An 18,307-nucleotide genomic window follows, 5' to 3' on the forward strand; every position below is an offset into this window, starting at 1 on the left:
TTGTGAATGTACGTGAAACAGATTTCAGTCCAGTCGTAACTGCTACAGGGTGGAAAAATGAAGAGGTGCGTGTTTACTTCGGGAATAACAGTTCCGGAATGGTGAAAATGGTTGTCAAAAGTGGTGGAACTGTTAACAGCAACAAATAAAAGCAGTGGTACCCCAGTCCCGATAGCCCCCGCTCACTTCGACCACTGCGCTGTGTTTCCACTATTGTTGCAAAATGCATGTCTCTGTTTTAGAACACGCTAAAGGGTCATACTAATAATGAATACATTCAGGCACGGTGGAAACCTGCGTCCCGTTTAGAGGAAAATAAAGAGGAATGGCAGTCAGGCTTGGACTGGCCTATAGGGCAATAGGCCAATGGCTGAACCAAAACCAGCAAAATGCTGCTTTGGGCCTGCTTTTTTGGTCAAATTGGGCCACTTTTTTGGCCAATGAGGACCAGTTTGATGTGTTACTTCATTATGTGGCTAGTAGTTTTGACCATTGTTGCTGAATAAATATTCTTTAAATTGCTGAATTGGCATAATATTTTATCACAAAACTCCCTCTTGGGTACTATTCAAACAGTCTGTCATAAAAGGAATGAATTGCCATTTGCAACAGTGGGCCACTTTTTCATTGGTGCCCGAGACTATTTTATGCACACGTGGTACCTTGCCCCTGACTGGTTAACTAAAATGCACCCAGAGTCAGTAAAGAACTGACGTGGTTGTAAATTTGAAGGTGGCGGCTGGGAGCGCGTATTTTGGATTTGCCCATATTACTTTCTGGTTTTTAATGTGTAGTAGAGGCAAGCAGGCTCGGGCTGGCCTATAGGGCAATAGGGCAATGCCTGAACCAGAAACGCATGGTGTGGGCCTGTTTTGGGTGAAAGTGGGCTGCTTTTTTGGCTCATCTGGTCCAGTTTGATAAGTTTCTTCACCATGCGGCTAGTAGTTTTGACAACTGTCACTGAACAGATATTCTTTATAAAGCACAATTTGTGTCACATTTTTTTATTTTTTTATTTGTATTTGGTTTCAGAAAAACTTTCTAAAAAAGCACAGAGAATCATAAAAGAAATATTACCATTACATTTCAAAATTCATACTTCTAAAACAATTTATCACTTTCCACAAATCAGGCCCAAAACATATGATTTCCCCCCGAAAAAAAAATTCCAAAGAAAAAAGATCATTTGATCAACCACCACCACCTTCTAGTCAAACAGTCTGTCAAAAAAGGAACGAATCGCCATTTGCAACCGTGACCCACTTTTTCATTGGTGCCCGAGACAATTTGATGCCCCAGACCGACCCTGGAGGCAGACACTAGTCGGTGTGTAGATTGTAGCAGGTGTGTATGTAAAAGGGATCTGGAGAGAAAGGAGAGCAGCCAATCCTCTATGATATGATATGATATGTCATTTATAACGCGCCTATACACAAGTGTTTCAAGGCGCGAGGCTGAGCTCTATAATCAATCGGTCCGCTATAATGGTCGTTTTGAAATTTGAAAAAAAATGAACCTTCACTGAAGGCCTGGGGGAGTTAAATAGGAAAGTTGATGCAAAAAGAAATGTTTCATTTGGCCAATTGGTGGGGAAATGCGTTTTTGAGGATTTGGCAAGATCTGTGCATCAAGTCGTGTATTTTATCTTTCACGGGTGCACTGTAAAACGGAGCTGTTTCAGGGCTATTTGGGTCAGGCTGGTAAATGTGAAACAAACACATTGCACGCTACTACGTTTTCCAGGCCCTTTGCACGTTTGCACCGCTGCCCTTTTTAGTTTTGGCTATTTGGTAGTGCCAACTATAAGGCAAAAATATTACGTTGGAGAACAGCTATGTAGAAGATTAGAAATGAGGAGAAACACACAGTGGGTAGATGTTGTTTGGCTATTTGCCCACGTATTGACTGCCCATGCCATGGTAATTCTTATTGCCATTCCCGCCCACTTCTTGTCCCATCCTGCCCAAACCACGTACTCCTGTGATCTCAATGGCTTGGCTTTTTTCAAGCAGTAACATCAAACGTTGTGCTCTAAGTATCTACCAATGTTATTTCAAAGCAGTCCTCTTAGAGTTAATAGCTTAATTTGAGCTGTAAATGTGCTACTGGTGTAATAAAAATGCATTGGCCGAGTGAGCCTTCTGCCACTTGATTTAGAAGCAATATGCCCGCCTTTCCATGAAGTCCACTTAATAACAAGCACTTGCAAAGACAACATTGTTGGCTTCTGTATTTCCATTAGAGAATGCTACTATATACCAAGGTAAGTGCGCCATTTTATGGCTTCTACCATGAATGGCCAGTTAGTTCCAATAAATCAGTGCCTGGCAAATGTAGATCCAGGCCTACACACAAGGCAAAACTTTTAGCATTGCCAATGCTTCTTTGATGTTCCTTGCTGCCTCATGGCTGAACGCTATTGCAACAAGGAAAGAGGCAAACGAAGAAGGAAAGGGGAAACGGTAGGCAAAAGGAGATGTGAAAGCAAAAGGAACAAGTATGAAAAAAATATTTTTTTTCACAATTATTAGCAGTTATTTGTAAGGAAGTACAAGCGGCTAATATAGTTTTATATATATATATATATATATATATATATATATATATATATATATATATATATATATATATTTTTTTTTTTTTTACAAAATACCTTTCAAAAAGCCTGGAGGTTTTTGACCATGACAATGGCTACCAGCACGCGATAATGCTCTGAAGAAAGTAGCGACAGGTTGTTCCCCTGGGGACCGCATCATTGAGGCAAGACTCTTAACACTGCTGCATCATAAGCAAGACTGGGTCCATGGCGGCCTCAAAATAACGCTAAAATGGACGGAAAGAAACGTTCATTTGAGCACACGTGCACAGGGTCAGATTGGCCCCTCAGCCTTTCGGCCAGTGGCCGGGCTGAAATCGTCCCTGGAGAGTGGGGGCCGATTTCTGGCCATGCCTGGGTCGGTTTGAAAAAAAAAAAAATAACATTTTTTTTTTGTTTTTCAAAAAGCCTTTCATCCTTCTTATATGTATGCATATTTGTTCTATAAAAAATAGTTTAAGCGTGACTGCTATACAATAACATATTATCATGTGGCCTTGGCCGTCTGCTTGGATTCACCGTGATTTAGTGCACTTAGGAACAATGCTATTTGATGCCACTTCCTTTTTTGTCAAGGGGTGATAGGTCGTGTTTCATCGCTTCCCGGGATGTCACTTTGGGGTGGGGTAAAATGACATCACTTCTGGGGATGTCATCACAGGTCAAGGGACATGAGGCGAGGGGTGGGCCACTTTTTTGAGTTGAGGGGTGGGCCACTGTTTTTGGGTGACCAGGCCTATTTCTTGTCCCAGTCCGAACCTTCACGTGCCCTCGTGTTCATGTGTCGTATTAATTAGTTGCACAATACAATTGCAAAACGTTACTTGCTGTCATAGTTCTTGCTTTTCGGAAAGCTGTAAATAGCAAGTGCTGCTATTGCCCACGTGTCTGCTACTCAATGTGTCGGCGTCCGATGCATTCAAAAAGCCATTCCATTTGTCTTGTAATCAAACCTGCGACGTGCACTTTGGAGGCAGTCCGTAGGCACTGGCTCAATGAGGCATCAGACCGGAGGTGGCAAGCATGACGCTGTCTCTCTCGGTGATGAGTATATGTGCCCCGTATTGAAAAACTCAAAGTGCGTCACAGTTCTCTCTTCAAAAGTGCGTCACAGTTCCCTCTTCATGATCCGCGCCCTCTCGGCCTCCATTTTGTCTTAGCTGAAGACGTCCGGTACCACAGCCACTGAGTAGATATCCAGGATCTCTTGCAGTGCGGCGATGATGTCCAAAGCCGCCGACCCACCCCAGCCCCCTCAACCCCCCCCCCAGTTACTGAAATCCCAAATGACATGTCCCACCTCCTCCTGGAAATCAGACTGTCGCATGCTGTCAGCTTCAGGTACAACCTCTTCCGTGGCTATGGAAAGGCATTTTCATTCAATTCTCGCCTAAACCTTTCAATTTCTCTTTTATTTTGTCGCAATTCGGTTTCTATTAATTGATGCGGGTTGTGCTATTGTATTCCAGACTCCATAGTTACATCCTTGGAAATGTGGACAGGTGAGCTTCTGTGCCCTAGCTAACATTTTGGCTTAATGCACAAAAAACCCAGACTCGTTTAAAAGTGGAAAAGGTCGCTTTAATGTGACAGGCCAAAGCTTACAATCAAACGCTTAACTGGCTCCATGGCCTAACAAACTAAAGGAATATTTTAACCACCACTTAAATAAATTAAACATTTTCATTTTCCCCCCAACAATTAAATAATTAAATAACCCAATTCCTCCCTAATGATCCCTTGGATCCTACCGTCTCCTTGCCCCTTTTCCAGGCGTCCCGCTTTCTCCCAGGGGCCATGCCCCTCCACGCTCAATACCTGTTCCCCCGGGGTGACCTGCTTGTGCAAACAGCGCCACCCCATCCTTTCCCGTGTCATTCCCCCATTGTGCTTCCCTCCCCCCACATCAAAAGGGGCCATGCCCCCGGCGCCCCGACCCACTTCAATCACCCTTCAAACTCCCCTCTACACCAAACTCCCCCTTTCTATCACCTGCAGCCAGCCTGACCTGCCACATCAGCAACATATATTACACACGCTTTCACAATGCCCTGACCTGTCACACAAAACCACCAACCCTACCTTCCTAACAGACCCCAAAACTCATGAAACTCGCCATGTCATCTAAAAAACCCCTTGCATAATCCCATGACCAATGGACCCCCCCATATTACATAACCAGGCCCTATCCTAACGAAAGTGAAAAGGGGGTGGGAGGGCGGGACAATCATCAAGTCCTAACTGTCACCTGCCTCCCGAACCTTCCCTGAGCCCTTAAATACCCCCCCCTGCGGCGCTCTGCCCCACGGCCACTCGCTGGCCATGTGCATCGCCAAAAACTCCCCGGGGGGAAACGCTTCGCGTTCCCCCCGGGGCCCCCCTTTTGGCTTAATGCACAAAAAACCCAGACTCGTTTAAAAGTGGAAAAGGTCGCTTTAATGTGACAGGCCAAAGCTTACAATCAAACGCTTAACTGGCTCCATGGCCTAACAAACTAAAGGAATATTTTAACCACCACTTAAATAAATTAAACATTTTCATTTTCCCCCCAACAATTAAATAATTAAATAACCCAATTCCTCCCTAATGATCCCTTGGATCCTACCGTCTCCTTGCCCCTTTTCCAGGCGTCCCGCTTTCTCCCAGGGGCCATGCCCCTCCAGGCTCAATACCTGTTCCCCCGGGGTGACCTGCTTGTGCAAACAGCGCCACCCCATCCTTTCCCGTGTCATTCCCCCATTGTGCTTCCCTCCCCCCACATCAAAAGGGGCCATGCCCCCGGCACCAGAAAAACCCTCCCCCGAGGAGTTCTTTCTGCCCCACCCCCCCCCAAACTTTTCTACCTCAAACTTTTCTACCCAGTCTCCCCGCCCAGAAACTCAGAAGAGCCACCCGTATCCCTCATCAGATCATTTTCCCCAGCAAAACTAATCCCCCCCCATCTGAAGGCCCATAGCTTTCCCTCATCCCAGCTAACCTAGGACGCAACTAATTCCAAGTTCAGCCCCCCAAACCCGGACATCTTACCACAACATCTTATAGTTGCACCCCGGTTGCCCGCCAACAATCCTTTTCTCAGCTTCTTTCCCCGCCCACTTAACCCTAGAATGTCCCAAACCAAGATTTTTGACATCTGACCGGACCTCTTAGCATCTGAAAAAGAAATTACAAAATCACTTACAAATCAACAACATCCTAATAAATGCAACACTCTTGCTACCTACTGAAAGAATACTATAAAGACATTCCGTTGGCCCCGGTCCCTGACATACCCTTTGTATCTCCCTTACTCCCAGCGTCCCAGCCTATTCACCTACTCCTCTTAATAGCCCAGCCTGCTACTTTCAGATGCTGCACCCCTCCTGAATGAATGAGTTCCAACCTCCCACCTTTCCCCACCACTAGTAACACCTCCTCAGTACCCCATCCTCTCTGGCCATCTCCTTAACCTACTCCGCACACACCTCAGGTCTTCTCCTACCGTCCCCCAATATTTCGCCCCTTTTCCTAACCTTTATACCGTATACCTAAACCCACTTAGACCCCCTCTTTCCTCTAAACTATTACCCCCTTGCTCCCCCCTTTGCCCCCCCACCCTCCATCACCTTATTAGTCTTGGCCCTGCGTTGCCCCCCCCCGCACCAGGGGCCCACGTGCACCCCCGTCCATGCAGGCTTTTTGCTTATTGCTCCTCCCGCCCCTGCACCAGGGGCCAAACCTGCACCCCCGTCCATGCAGACCCTTCCTTATCACTCATTTCCAAAATCCTCACGTCCATTACCACCTGTTTCCCCCTGCACCAGGGGCCCTAGTGCACCCCCGTCCATGCAGGCCCCTTTTTTTTTTTTTCTTCCACCGCTGCACCAGGGGCCAAACCTGTGCCCCCGTCCATGCAGTCCATTCCACATAAATTCCTCTTCCAGCACCTTGCTTCGTTGCTCCCCGTCTTTCCCCCAGCTGCACCAGGGGCCCTGGCGCACCCCCGTCCATGCAGACCCAGCTCATCACTCCCTCTAGCTGCACCAGAGATGCTCCCGCACCTCCGTCCATGCAGCCTGAAGCTTACTCACCTTGTCGTGCGGCAAGCGTGAGAGCTTCGCCACCGTTGTCCATGCCCTCTAAACGACGGCCCCGCCCCTTAACAATTTCCACCGTTACATCCCCCCTGCGGCCCTCCTCTACCTACGCTTCTTCCTCCTCACCCTTCTCCTACCCCCTTTAAGTCAACCCCAAAAACCTTTCAACAAACCTTGTGCCCCCCCCTCCTTTTAAGTTAACTGAGCCCGAAGTACCAGCCCGCCACAATTTACCTGTCCTGCGGTCCTTCCCCCCCACCTCCTTGCCCCGCTCCTCGCCCTGCCCCACTGTCCCCTGCCTGAAAACAATCTGTAACTGGATGCCGACCCGCACACTTGCTGCACTCGTGTTTAAATTTGCACATCCACCTCGTGCAGCCTTCTTTATTGAACGCCCAACATGCTGTCGAAGGCTGTCCTCCGCCCCCTCCCCCCGCCACCCCATGGGCGGGGCGACCAAGAAAGGGCCGGTAAGGCACAGGCAGCCCACTTGCTGTGTGCAATGTCGGGGCAGGCCTCGTTGGGGCCATCCATTGCAGCCAAAGATCCATATCTATCTCCCCCCAGACCGCCTGATTGTCCTCTGCCATTCTGGCTCTAAATTCCTCATCATACCTTACCCAGGCAAAGCCCCCAAAACTCGTAAAAGCCTTCCTTATTACATCCATATATTTAAGCAGGGCCACGCAACGCTCCGGGAATTTTTCGCAATACACACTGGCATAAATGATAAACGCCGACGTCCAATTCTCGATGGTCACCGGGACCCTCGGGCGAGAAGCCAGTTCCCTCTCTTCCTCCTTAGACCCTTCCTTCGCTCTCACCTCCCTATGTAGCAATTTGAAAACATCCACAAATTCCCCTGCCTGGATCTTCTCCCTGGTCGCCGCCATCAAGTGTGCCCCCAATGGTTTTGTTATCCCCATGTATGGCAATTTCTTCCCCTTTTCTTTTACTTCCACCTCTTTATCTTTCCCCGCCTGTACTCCGAGCCCCAATGGCTCCACCTCTTTGTCCGTTTGGACCTCCACTGAGCAAATGTTCCTTTCCACCCCTTCGGCTCCAATGGCCTGCACCCCCACCTCCTTCATCACACCTTGAAAACCACCCCGTTCATCCCCCAACCACCTATTTGTAACCCCTCTCTGCCATGCAGATGACCACTCCCTTTCCCGCTCACCTCTTTCAACGCCTGCCACCTGCGGCCTGGCATCCACACCGGTGCTACTCCTCTCCACTCTTAGAGGGCTCCTGTTGCGGGGACAAAACATGTCAGCACAATCACCCAGCCAATAGTTCCCTTTACTCCTTCCACCCCGCCCGCCCTGTACTTCCCGTTCCCTATCCCACCTTGCACTTCTTCTTTCATTCCCCCTTTCCCTTTCCGCCCTGTAATCTTCAAATTCTACTTGCCCCCCGTATTCCTCCCAACCAACTTCATCACCCCTTAAATACCATTGAGGATGCAAGCTCCTGCCCGCGATGCTTTGCTGCTCTTCTCGCGAGTCCGGGGCGTACGCCCCGCCACTCCCCTGGAGTCTTCTCGGCGGGGTTGTGGGAACCTCTGCCTGGTCCTCTTCTCTTGGGCGAGGCGTTCCGACCTCCACCCTGACATCCTCGTTGCTGGGGGCCATGCTGCACCCTCCAGGCTCTCTTTGCGCTGACCGAGGAGGGGCCGTAACAAAACCCTCACCCTCCATCTGTACCGCGGGGGCTGCGCAGCGCCCTCCGCCCCCACTCCTACCCGGGGGGGCCGTTCCGCGCCCCGCCCTCCCCTCCTCACTTGACGGGGACCTCTCCCTCCTTCTCCCACCTGCGCTCTTCTGCAGGTATTTACCCCCTCTTCCTCTCTCCCCTGCCACCCCCACCTGCGCCCCACCCCTGCCCCCACTGGTGTTCCCTTGGTCCCTACCCTCTTCCCTAGCGCTATCATACCCTTCCTCCCTCCCTGGCTGCCCCCCTGATCTCCTTAATCCCCCGTCCGCCCTCCTGTCTATCTCCCTCCTCATCTTCCTGCCCCTAGCTTCCCAAATCTCCCCTCTCCCTGCCGTAGGGGTGCAAGCCACCACAGCCGCCAATGCACCGTCTGCTGCCGCTCTGCGCTGCGGCCGGCCCCCACCGCTCTCCTCCTCTCCCGTAACTTCCCCTACCCCCTCCTCCAATTGGGCATTAGTTGCCCTGCTAATGATTTCCAGGGCCTTCTTCAAGGCCCCAGCGTCCACCAGCCCCTTCTTGCTCGCCCCCCGGCCTGTCATAGTGCACACTAAACGCGTGTGCCCAAAAATATGCCCCTTTTACTAAAACTACTTACTCTACGCCCCCGAGCCGGGACCTACCTGAGGAAAAACACCCTGGCCCTGCGAAAACCTAACGCTAAAAACAACCAGCCCCCAAAACAAAAACACCACCCGAGTGAGTACCCGAAAATAACCTCCTTAAATTTAAAATAATGAGAGAAAAATTAACCCAATTCCTGCCTAATTACCAATTATTACCAGGGTTGCCGCTATGCTGCTTTCCTTACACTAAATTGAAAATTTAATTTTTTTTTTTTTATTTTTATTTAATTACCAAACTTTCTTATAAAATCCCTCCCTCCCAACTCCTAGCAAAAACCCCGGGAAAAGGGGGGGAACAGGAACACACTATAAAGAAAACAGCACTAATTAGTGCTTGCTCCCTGTCGCGAAGCGCTGCCCCCTGGCGGTGCCCAGACAGCACCGCACTTCACTAAGAGTGAAGGACACGGCCCCTTTAAGCCCGCTGCCCGGCCCACCAGACCGAGACAAACGCTCGCTCGCAGCAGGCACACCCACGTAAAGAGCCGCGGAGAAGCCGCCGCCGCTCTGCTAATCCTTTGGCCTGAAGCCAACTCGAATCACGCTCGCGGCACGGATTGCCGCTCCCCCCAGATCCCTGCTCACACCCCCCCCCGCCCACGGGATAAACCCGGCTGAAAGTGCGGCGGCCCGAAGATAAGGTAAGATGTGAGGGGTGTCTTATCTACGGCACCCCTCCTATGTAATCCGAAGTAACCGACACTTATCTTCTTTTTTTTTTTTTTTTTTTTAACTTAAACTCCCTCCTTCCAGATACTCCCCTCCTCACCTGCTCTAAGTACTCCACCTAGGCCCCAGTCGCTACAGGGAAGGCTCGGGAGCAGGCAACAGGACCTGACAATCATCAAGTCCTAACTGTCGCCTGCCTCCCGAACCTTCCCTGAGCCCTTAAATACCCCCCCCTGCGGCGCTCTGCCCCACGGCCACTCGCTGGCCATGTGCATCGCCAAAAACTCCCCGGGGGGAAACGCTTCGCGTTCCCCCCGGGGCCCCCCTTCTCCAAGCCTAGCAATAAGAAGGCACGTGGCGCGTCCTTGCAGCCTCCGCTCATTGCGAAAAGGTCTGGATATAAAGCTTAACATTAGCTCGAGCAAAGTCCCCCCCCCTAAAATAACACGAGAAGGCCATTCATCTTCACTCCTGAACACAAGCCGTAGCAGGGGTCAGTTATCTCGAAGGTGAGAGCGTGCAAGCCTCCTCAAAGGTGGCGCGATAACAGGGTACATAATCAATCGTACAGATCACTTGCTTCCATGGTCTTGTTTACCCTGGTCCCCATCTGTAATCTAAAGTCAGGTTTCAACCATTGTTGGATTGAGGTTTTGGGCCTGATTTACCAAAGCGTTTTACAATTAGGCAATACTGTGGAAGAACACGCTTTACAAATCAGGTCATTTGTGTCTTTGACAAACTGCATTAAAAAATTACCTTGATTAGGGAAATGAATGTTGACATCAATTTGAAAATGTCTGAAAAAAGTTAGGGTATTCAGTAATAAAGTGCCCCGATGCCTTTGGGCATGGCACGCTATATAAGGTTCAAAATACATAAATAAATAAACGGTTGCACCTACTCGGGAGGGAGTGGGAAATAGAAGTTGATTGTGAGTTTTGGGGCAGAAACCCTATGTCAATATAAGCAGAAGATCTCGGAAGAAAAACTCAATTTCAAACCTAAATCAATTTAAATTAAAGGATTGGTGGGAATACGTTGGTCTGTTGAAATGAACGACAGGGCCATGTCAGCAGACTATGGGGGTCATTACGAGGTACGGGGTAACCATGCCGCTATTAGCCCCCGGTCTGGGTTCCTTGAATGAGGAATTACCTGGCCATTCCGACCATGGAGGGCCCGGTAATTCCTCATTCAAGGAACCCATCCCCATTCCCATTCGAGCCCCCATAGGGCTCAATGGGAATGGGGAGGGTGATAACAAGGGGCCTGTTAATAACGGGCCCCTTGTTAGCACCCTGGTCTGCTTGCGGGACCCGCTAAGGATGCCTGGTAAAACCAGGCATCCTTAGCGGGTTCCCGCGAGCAGACTCGTAATGGGGCGGTAAGGGGTTCACGGCTCCGGCACCTTTACCGGCGTCATTAACCCCTTACCGCCTCACTCAGAATGACCCCCTATGTAGCTAAATCTGTGACTGTGTAATGAGGACACAGCAATACAACAAGCGGTAATGACTCAGCCTCTCCAGCAAACAGCTACAAAGTCCACCGTATTGGGATGGTTTTGACACCCTCCTCCTCCAGCAGCCTTCCAACAGCCCAAGACAGGTTAGAAACAAAGTCAGGCCGGCTGCAGCAGAGCATGCACCAGCTTGCTATATCTCTCCGGGGCCACTCCTCATGCCATTGCAAATAGCCAAAAATAAGATATTCCAGAATGATCACCTACCTGTACCATCTACCTGTACCAATTCTAAAAAAATACAGACTGCTTTCCCATGCGTTCAACGTTATGTTATGTTAAGGGATATCTATGCCGTGCACTATCACCACCAGAGTGGTCCCCTGGCGCTCTGGCAGATCTGAGAAGCAAGGGGGGGGGCACATTAGTAGGACTGAGCGGGAAACAGTGCAAGAGAGCTGTTATGTTCTGTTGGCAGCTTCAGTTCGGTTTACACCGTTCGCTGGGTGTAGATTTTTTTTTCGGTTGGTAGTTGTCATGTGCTGTTATACGAGGCTATGTGTGATTTGTTTCGTTGTTGTGGTGTAGTGAAGTGTGTGCAGTTGGCTGCGCAGCATATGTATGGCTGTTGTTATGTTTAGAATTTGCAAGGTGTAAGCAGATGGTGGAGATTTTTAGTTGGTTGGTTAGTGGTCCATTGTTCCTCCTCCGCTTTGGCCACCTGTGATTTGCGTCCCTGCTCCTGTCGCATATTGTGGTGTGCTAGGTGGGGGGGGGGTCTCCCTCCTATATTCTGTGAAGGGTTGTGGATTGTCTGCGGGGCTGTTTAGTGGCAATGCCTCCTCCATCCCCCTCCTCCACTCTGTGTACTGGATAATGGATTTCTACACCGCTTGGGCCCCTGGCATATCCTGTAAGAGGATTCAATTCAGCACTACAGCCAAGTCAACGCCTAGTCTAGAATACTGAATGAAAACCCTTATTGATATATCTTTATGTCCAGTTCATGCGTTCTGGATGACTACCCCTATATAACACCCCTCTCTTGGAATCCTCCTGACCCCACTGAGCCAAGAAGTAGTTCTGTTTTGCAAGTTAAAAGGTTTATTTGATAATTTAAACAATAGATATATATATATCAGACTTTATAATAAATTAATAATTGAATATCACACTTAATCTGATATGATAAAGATTAACAACGGAGAATCTGGCACTAGCACACTTCTTTATAATCACTAAGGAGTTGACATGAAATGGATAAGGTAGCTCAATACTTTTATGGTTTCAAATGGATGCAATGTGGAATGAAATGCAGTACAGAAAATAACTTGATAGGATTTCAGCAAAAGACAATGTAATCACTTTTCTCTGGCAATCCACTCCCCCTTTTATGCGATGCAAGGAAATGGAAGGAAGGCACACAGTTCTCAGAAATGCAATTCAAATGTAATTCAGTTCATCCAGCAAGCTTAGACTACAGATCAGAGTTTTAAACACAGGCCCAAATGCTTTTAAATGTGCTGGCAATGAAGAAAAAAATATGCTAAAATGCTTTTAATTCCCTCTAGGAGTTTCAGGGTGAGTGAAATCAAGTTAATATTAGTCCAGGCTCACTTTAGCAAGGATCTAGGAGTAATTGGTAGGTTAAACGAATTTTTGGCAAATGAAAGGCAAGCAGCAGCAGATTTTTACACGTGGAGAAATTTGCAAATCGCGGCAAAATTCGCGAGTGCGTTTTTCACGATGGCGGCAAAACTATATGGGGTAGGAATGCGGTTCTAGGTTCGTAGAAAAGCCACGATTCCCAGCTTTCTGAGGAAAGTTACTGCAAGTCTCTAGCACAAACGGTCACGGAGATATGAGCGATTAAATAAAGGTCGTTTTTCAGATTTGAAATTTTAAAGTTCAAAAAGACAAGTGCAGCTTGCAACTAGAAAATGACAAGTGACAGCTTTACAAATGACAGGTGACAGTTAGGAGACAGTTCTACTTAGATTAAAACAGGTTGAATTATATTATTTTAACTAAGAGATTGGTTCTGCACAGTTTTGCTATGTACTCACAATATATTTAGAAATATGCCTTGCCACGGATCTGGTCAGGTTTAGGACTGGACTCTGGTCTCTGCACTTCACAGTGATCTGGGTCAGCTCTGCTCTGCCTCTGGTCTGGTCTCTGAAGGTAGATATTGCTAGATTTGAAGTCTGGATCTTTCTGCACAGCTTTCTCTAGAGATTGATGGAGGTAAAGTATGGATTTTCCCGGCAGAGCTTCCAGCTGCAAATGGATTTGAAGGTCCCTATCTGTCCTGTCTGTCTGCTTTTATGTGTTTTCAAAATGGGTGTGTGTGCAGCATCACTAGACCCTACCCCTCTCCACTTATCATTGGCCAAGCTTTCATTTCTCCCCTGATTGGGGGAGCTAAATTGTGTCAGAGTGATGTCATTTTACAGCCTGCAGAAAGTCCACTCCTCCTGTCAACTTACACACAAATCTAGATTTGAACCAAATACATATTTGCAGAGGTACATATTGTTTTAAAATTACACGCACCCCTCACATATCACAGGAGCTATACCCTGTTCAAACTCTGCTCTTCCTGGGAGCTTGCATTCAGAAATGGCAATATTTTGCACTTTTTAACTGGTTTGCAATTTCGGACATTACCCCAAATTTACACACATGTGCGCAAGGAGTATGGACATTAGTTGATGAAGTGTCAGATTTTTCACATGCACACATTTTGAGTAATATCCTCTTTTCCGCTAAAACCCCCCTGAACATACCACCGGGTCCTAGCACGTCTTAAAACGTGGGCAGAAAAATCACAAGAATTATGTGTGGTTTTCCTCCAGCACAAGGTTGAATTTCTGGTTTTTCCAGTTCTGCCAAGCCAGCTTGCTCTCACAGGCAGTGCCCCTCCCCTTTGCTTCAGGAGGAAGCTACTTTTACGACATCTGCAATGAACCATCTGCCTGAGTCAGGAGAGGGCTTTGTTCAGAGCTCCTGTATTCTGTGGGGGCTCCCCTTAATTCAATTATCAGAGAGATGGCATATCCTTAGTGTGGCCAGCAAAAGGCAGATAGGCCTGGGAACACAGCTGTGACTCAAGTTTCACTCCTGATTGGGATAGTTGCCAGGCAGAATTCAGTTCCTTAAGCCAGGTTTCAGATAAAATGTCACTTTTTGTTACCCAGTCTAAGTCAATACAATTTTTTACATATGCAGCTAGAATGCTGATTCTAAGTTTAAAACTATGACATTTAATCAATTGCAACCTATGTGACACTCAAAGTAGGTCACTCTTTTCTTTTAAACATTTAAAATGTTATTGTCTTTCAGTCCAAATTTACTTAAACCGCTGAAATCCACAGCTCAGCCAGTCTTGTTATAAACCTTCAAGTCACTTCAGAATATAACTTTACACTGGATCCACCTCTCAGTAAGTCTTTCTTTGGCTTGCCTTGGGTTCATTTATTCAGTTTTACACAAAAAAGTAAAATCTGGTGGTTTTAAAACGCCGGCTTTTGGATAGTGGTGAGTACTGGTACTGCACCCCTTTTTGGGATTTAAGAAAATGAATTCCCAACAGTTATGGGTTTGCTTTTGGCAATCAGCATTGCCATTCCCAATGGTTTCAGACTACTGTGTGGGTAGTCCAATGGTGGTTTTAGGCAGTGTCCTTCTGTGCCCATAACATCTGCAAAAATGGGTGGCAGCCTATTCTTCATGCACTTCCCTGTGCATTTTCTGGGAAGCTCTGGCCATCATGATGTTTTCCATGTCAGTACTGCACAGTTTTGAGGTAGGGCTCGGATGCATGGGTAAATACATCCCACAATCCCATTGTGCGCCGCCATCTCCTTCCTGTGCCCCTTGATGGGGGCAGAGGGCGAGGGGCGGTGGTGGGACCTCTTCCCTGTTCCCTTGAGCTACCTGGTCCCCATGGCTTTTTTGTTCAGTCGCCAGGCACGGACTAGGCTATAGGGCAATAAGCCTATGGCTGAAGCAAAAACTTAAAATGCTGGCATTTGGCCAATGTAAACCAGTTTGATGAGCTACTTCACTATGCGGCTAATAGTTGCTGAGTAAATATTCTTTAAAATGCACAATTTGCATGACATTTTATCCCCAAACTCCCCAGGAGTTTGGGGATAAACCTTCTGTCTCTGCCTTCTCTCTCTCTCGCCTTCTCTCTCTCTCGCTCCCTTGCTAACTTACATGTCTGCTGCACCCACTGGTTGCCTGGTTCCCTCAGAGTCACTGGGTTCCAGTCTCCTTGGCAGTGCTTCCTGGTTTAACAGGAACTTACGGCCTGTAACTGTAACCCTACAGCCCCCCTGCCTCCTTGCACTTACTCAGAGCCATGCCCTGATTGCACTCCCCCCTTCCACTCCCTTTACACTTCCCCCTCTCCTTCCCCCTGCACTTCTCGTTGTCGCACATGCACGATCTAAATGACACAATGCCTATTAGGAACATTTGTTTTGTCCTCCCTCTGTCTTCCCTCCTGTGTCTTGTGGTGCCTAGAAACACATGTGTACAGGCGCGTTATAAATGCCATATCATAGCATATATGTTCAGGGACTAGCATCCATCAGGGGAATGTAGGTGTGCAATCAGAATTATAATTATTATTATTATTATTAATAATAATAATAATAATAATAATATTAGGATATTTATTTAGCATGAACCTATCTTGGGGAGCAAGGGAGCGCTTTATGAGTCATAGAACGTCACAGGGAGTGTCCACGCACATCACAATGTGCACTTCGTGCTGTATAATGACTGCCCTCAATTAGTCATCAACATCTTGACTCAAACCATCAACATCAGACATTTAGAATCTGGACAAACGTTGTTGTAGTATCCTAGCTTAACATCTACTATGTGTGTCTATGTGAGTGAGCAGTGGAGCTTGGAATGTTGGTGCGAGGCCTGGAATGGGGTTAGTGTAAGGGTTCCAGAAAAGGTAGGTTGGGGGACTGGCAGGGAGAAAGCCAAGGAAAGCAGAAGCACATCACCTTATCTCCTGTCTTACTTTCCCACTGTAACTGGAACAATAAAGAAGATTTTACATTTTTATAATCCTGGCTCTGGTGTGGTTCCTGAGTTTCCTGCCTGTGTCCTAGCCACACCAAGATACATCAGTTGTTCCCCAGGTTGGACTGGGAGGGAGGTCTCTCTCGCCTGTGGCCGCAGAAACCTCTGGAACCTGCTGCCACAGATAGGCATCTCAGCTTGTGTAGACCCCTCGCGACTTGAATGCTTCTCCAGTTACCAACTCCCATGCCAGCTCCATGAGAACTCCACAGACGCCCGTGTGGCCCCTTTGGGGCTGCTTTTAGACTTAGTAAAGTCTCTCACAAACCCAGGAGTTCTACCCAGGAAGACAGGAAGCCACGCTCATGTTATTGGCAGACTTTGTATAAACACAAACACTACCATTAACCCGGAAGCACCCATTATCAATGAAGTCCTGATCCTGTGGAGGCGAACGCACTTCTAACAGGACAAGCCCAAGCGTACAGATAGTATATATAAACAATAGCTTCCGGGTCTACCCCTCTGGACAGAAACACAGTCATGTGACCTGTTATGGCGGCGTGCCACCAGTGCTTGGCCGCTTGTCTGCGTGCAACACATATGGTGAGTGTCAGCGAACTCAGACAACTTACCTGCCAAATGTCAGGCCTGTGATCTGTTGGTTTCACAGCAATACTTGCAGTTGGTGCATTGATCTGTTGAGCTATTGTGCTTGTTATTATCTATATGTTATGTTTCCAAGAGTGCCCGTACGGCTGCTTTAATGTTTTGCCGAGATTGAAGGCTAATCAGTACCAAGTAAGCACTCGCTTAGAAAAGGGACATCGTGTCAAAGAAAACGGCTTATTCGTAGGAGAAAGCATGACGTGGACAGGCTCAACTGGTAGTCCTAATGGCAGGGGCTGCTTGCCAGGGGTTGCAGAGGCGCCATTACACACGATAGAGCAGGGGAAGGGGATGTCCCTGCCTGGCTGCACCTCGATTCACTCTGCTCCTCCCTGAAACCCCGCTTGGTCTCCAGCTTTACACTCACTTTGTCAGTGGGGTTGCTTCTCTCTCTGGGCGTGTATGCGTGGGGCCATTTTAGCAGGTTAGTAGCAAGAGGAGATGCTAGAAAAGGTTACTACGCAGGAGAATGGCCGGTTTTCAGGAGCCCGGAAGTTGTACTGGATGGAATGCCACTACAGACACCTAGCTGGGGTCAGAGTAAGGTGGGGCAACAGGTTACAGAAAGAAAGAATACCCCCGGTGCCATGCGCTCATCCCACTTGCTGCGACGTGTGTGAGGCCAACATCCTTATGAAGCGCACATGTCAATGTTTCCTCGAGAATTGCTCTGTCCCTTACATGTTAAGCTTTCTAATGCAGAATCAACAAATGACATGAACAGACTCAATACAGTTAGCAAGCATTCCCTCGAGTCCTGAATAATAATCTCATATCTATGTACTTGCATATAGAATATATAAGCTCGTCTTGAACCCTGGGTGGCTTGAGAGCACGTGTTGCTCCCAACTGGGCTTTTCCAAAGATGCCAACTGTACAAAATGAAATGTGTGAGTCCACATGAATTTGGCAATGTATTATGCATTGCTGGATCATGACAGGGGAATGTTCTTCTCATGTTTCTCGTGGCGTGCTCGATATTTTGGAGCACAATTCTCCCCAGCCCTGTTCAGCTCAATGGTTGGTGGTCTGAGTGCTTGCTGCTGTGACCTATGCGTGATCTGCAGGTTGCGGGTTCGAATCCCGGCAACACCACCTCAGCCTTTCGTGGTGAATAAGTGAGTGCCAACTTCGGTTTGGAGGGCTGACCAAATGTTCTATGTACAGCGCTTACATATGTTCTATGTACAGCCCTTAGGCGTAGGCGCTATAAAAATAACACATCAGTAAATGACTTCATGAATGATTGATGTGTGCAATAAGGCAGCTGTACTCGGAAATAACGCGGCAAGTGCGATGCGCATGGCACACACATGCCTCCTGGGATGCCCCAAATGATGACACATGGTTTGCGTCTGTGTGCCAGCCTTAATCTCTCGAAACTTTTAAATCTGTAAAGTATAATGTTTATTTTATGAATGTTCTGAATATGTTGTAGATTTTT

At 47.8% G+C, this 18,307-nt stretch overlaps 1 protein-coding gene across 4 annotated transcripts in view; it reads right to left on the reverse strand.

Annotated features, from left to right (window-relative positions):
- Positions 1-18,307, reverse strand: part of SHISA9 (shisa family member 9) — a 1,679,367-nt gene that overhangs the window by 1,649,463 nt on the left and 11,597 nt on the right. The gene's annotated exons all lie outside the window — the stretch shown is intronic.

The sequence above is a fragment of the Ambystoma mexicanum genome, chromosome 2p (assembly GCF_040938575.1).
Source record: "Ambystoma mexicanum isolate Mex_15411 chromosome 2p, UKY_AmexF1_1, whole genome shotgun sequence".
NCBI classification, from domain to species: domain Eukaryota; kingdom Metazoa; phylum Chordata; class Amphibia; order Caudata; family Ambystomatidae; genus Ambystoma; species Ambystoma mexicanum.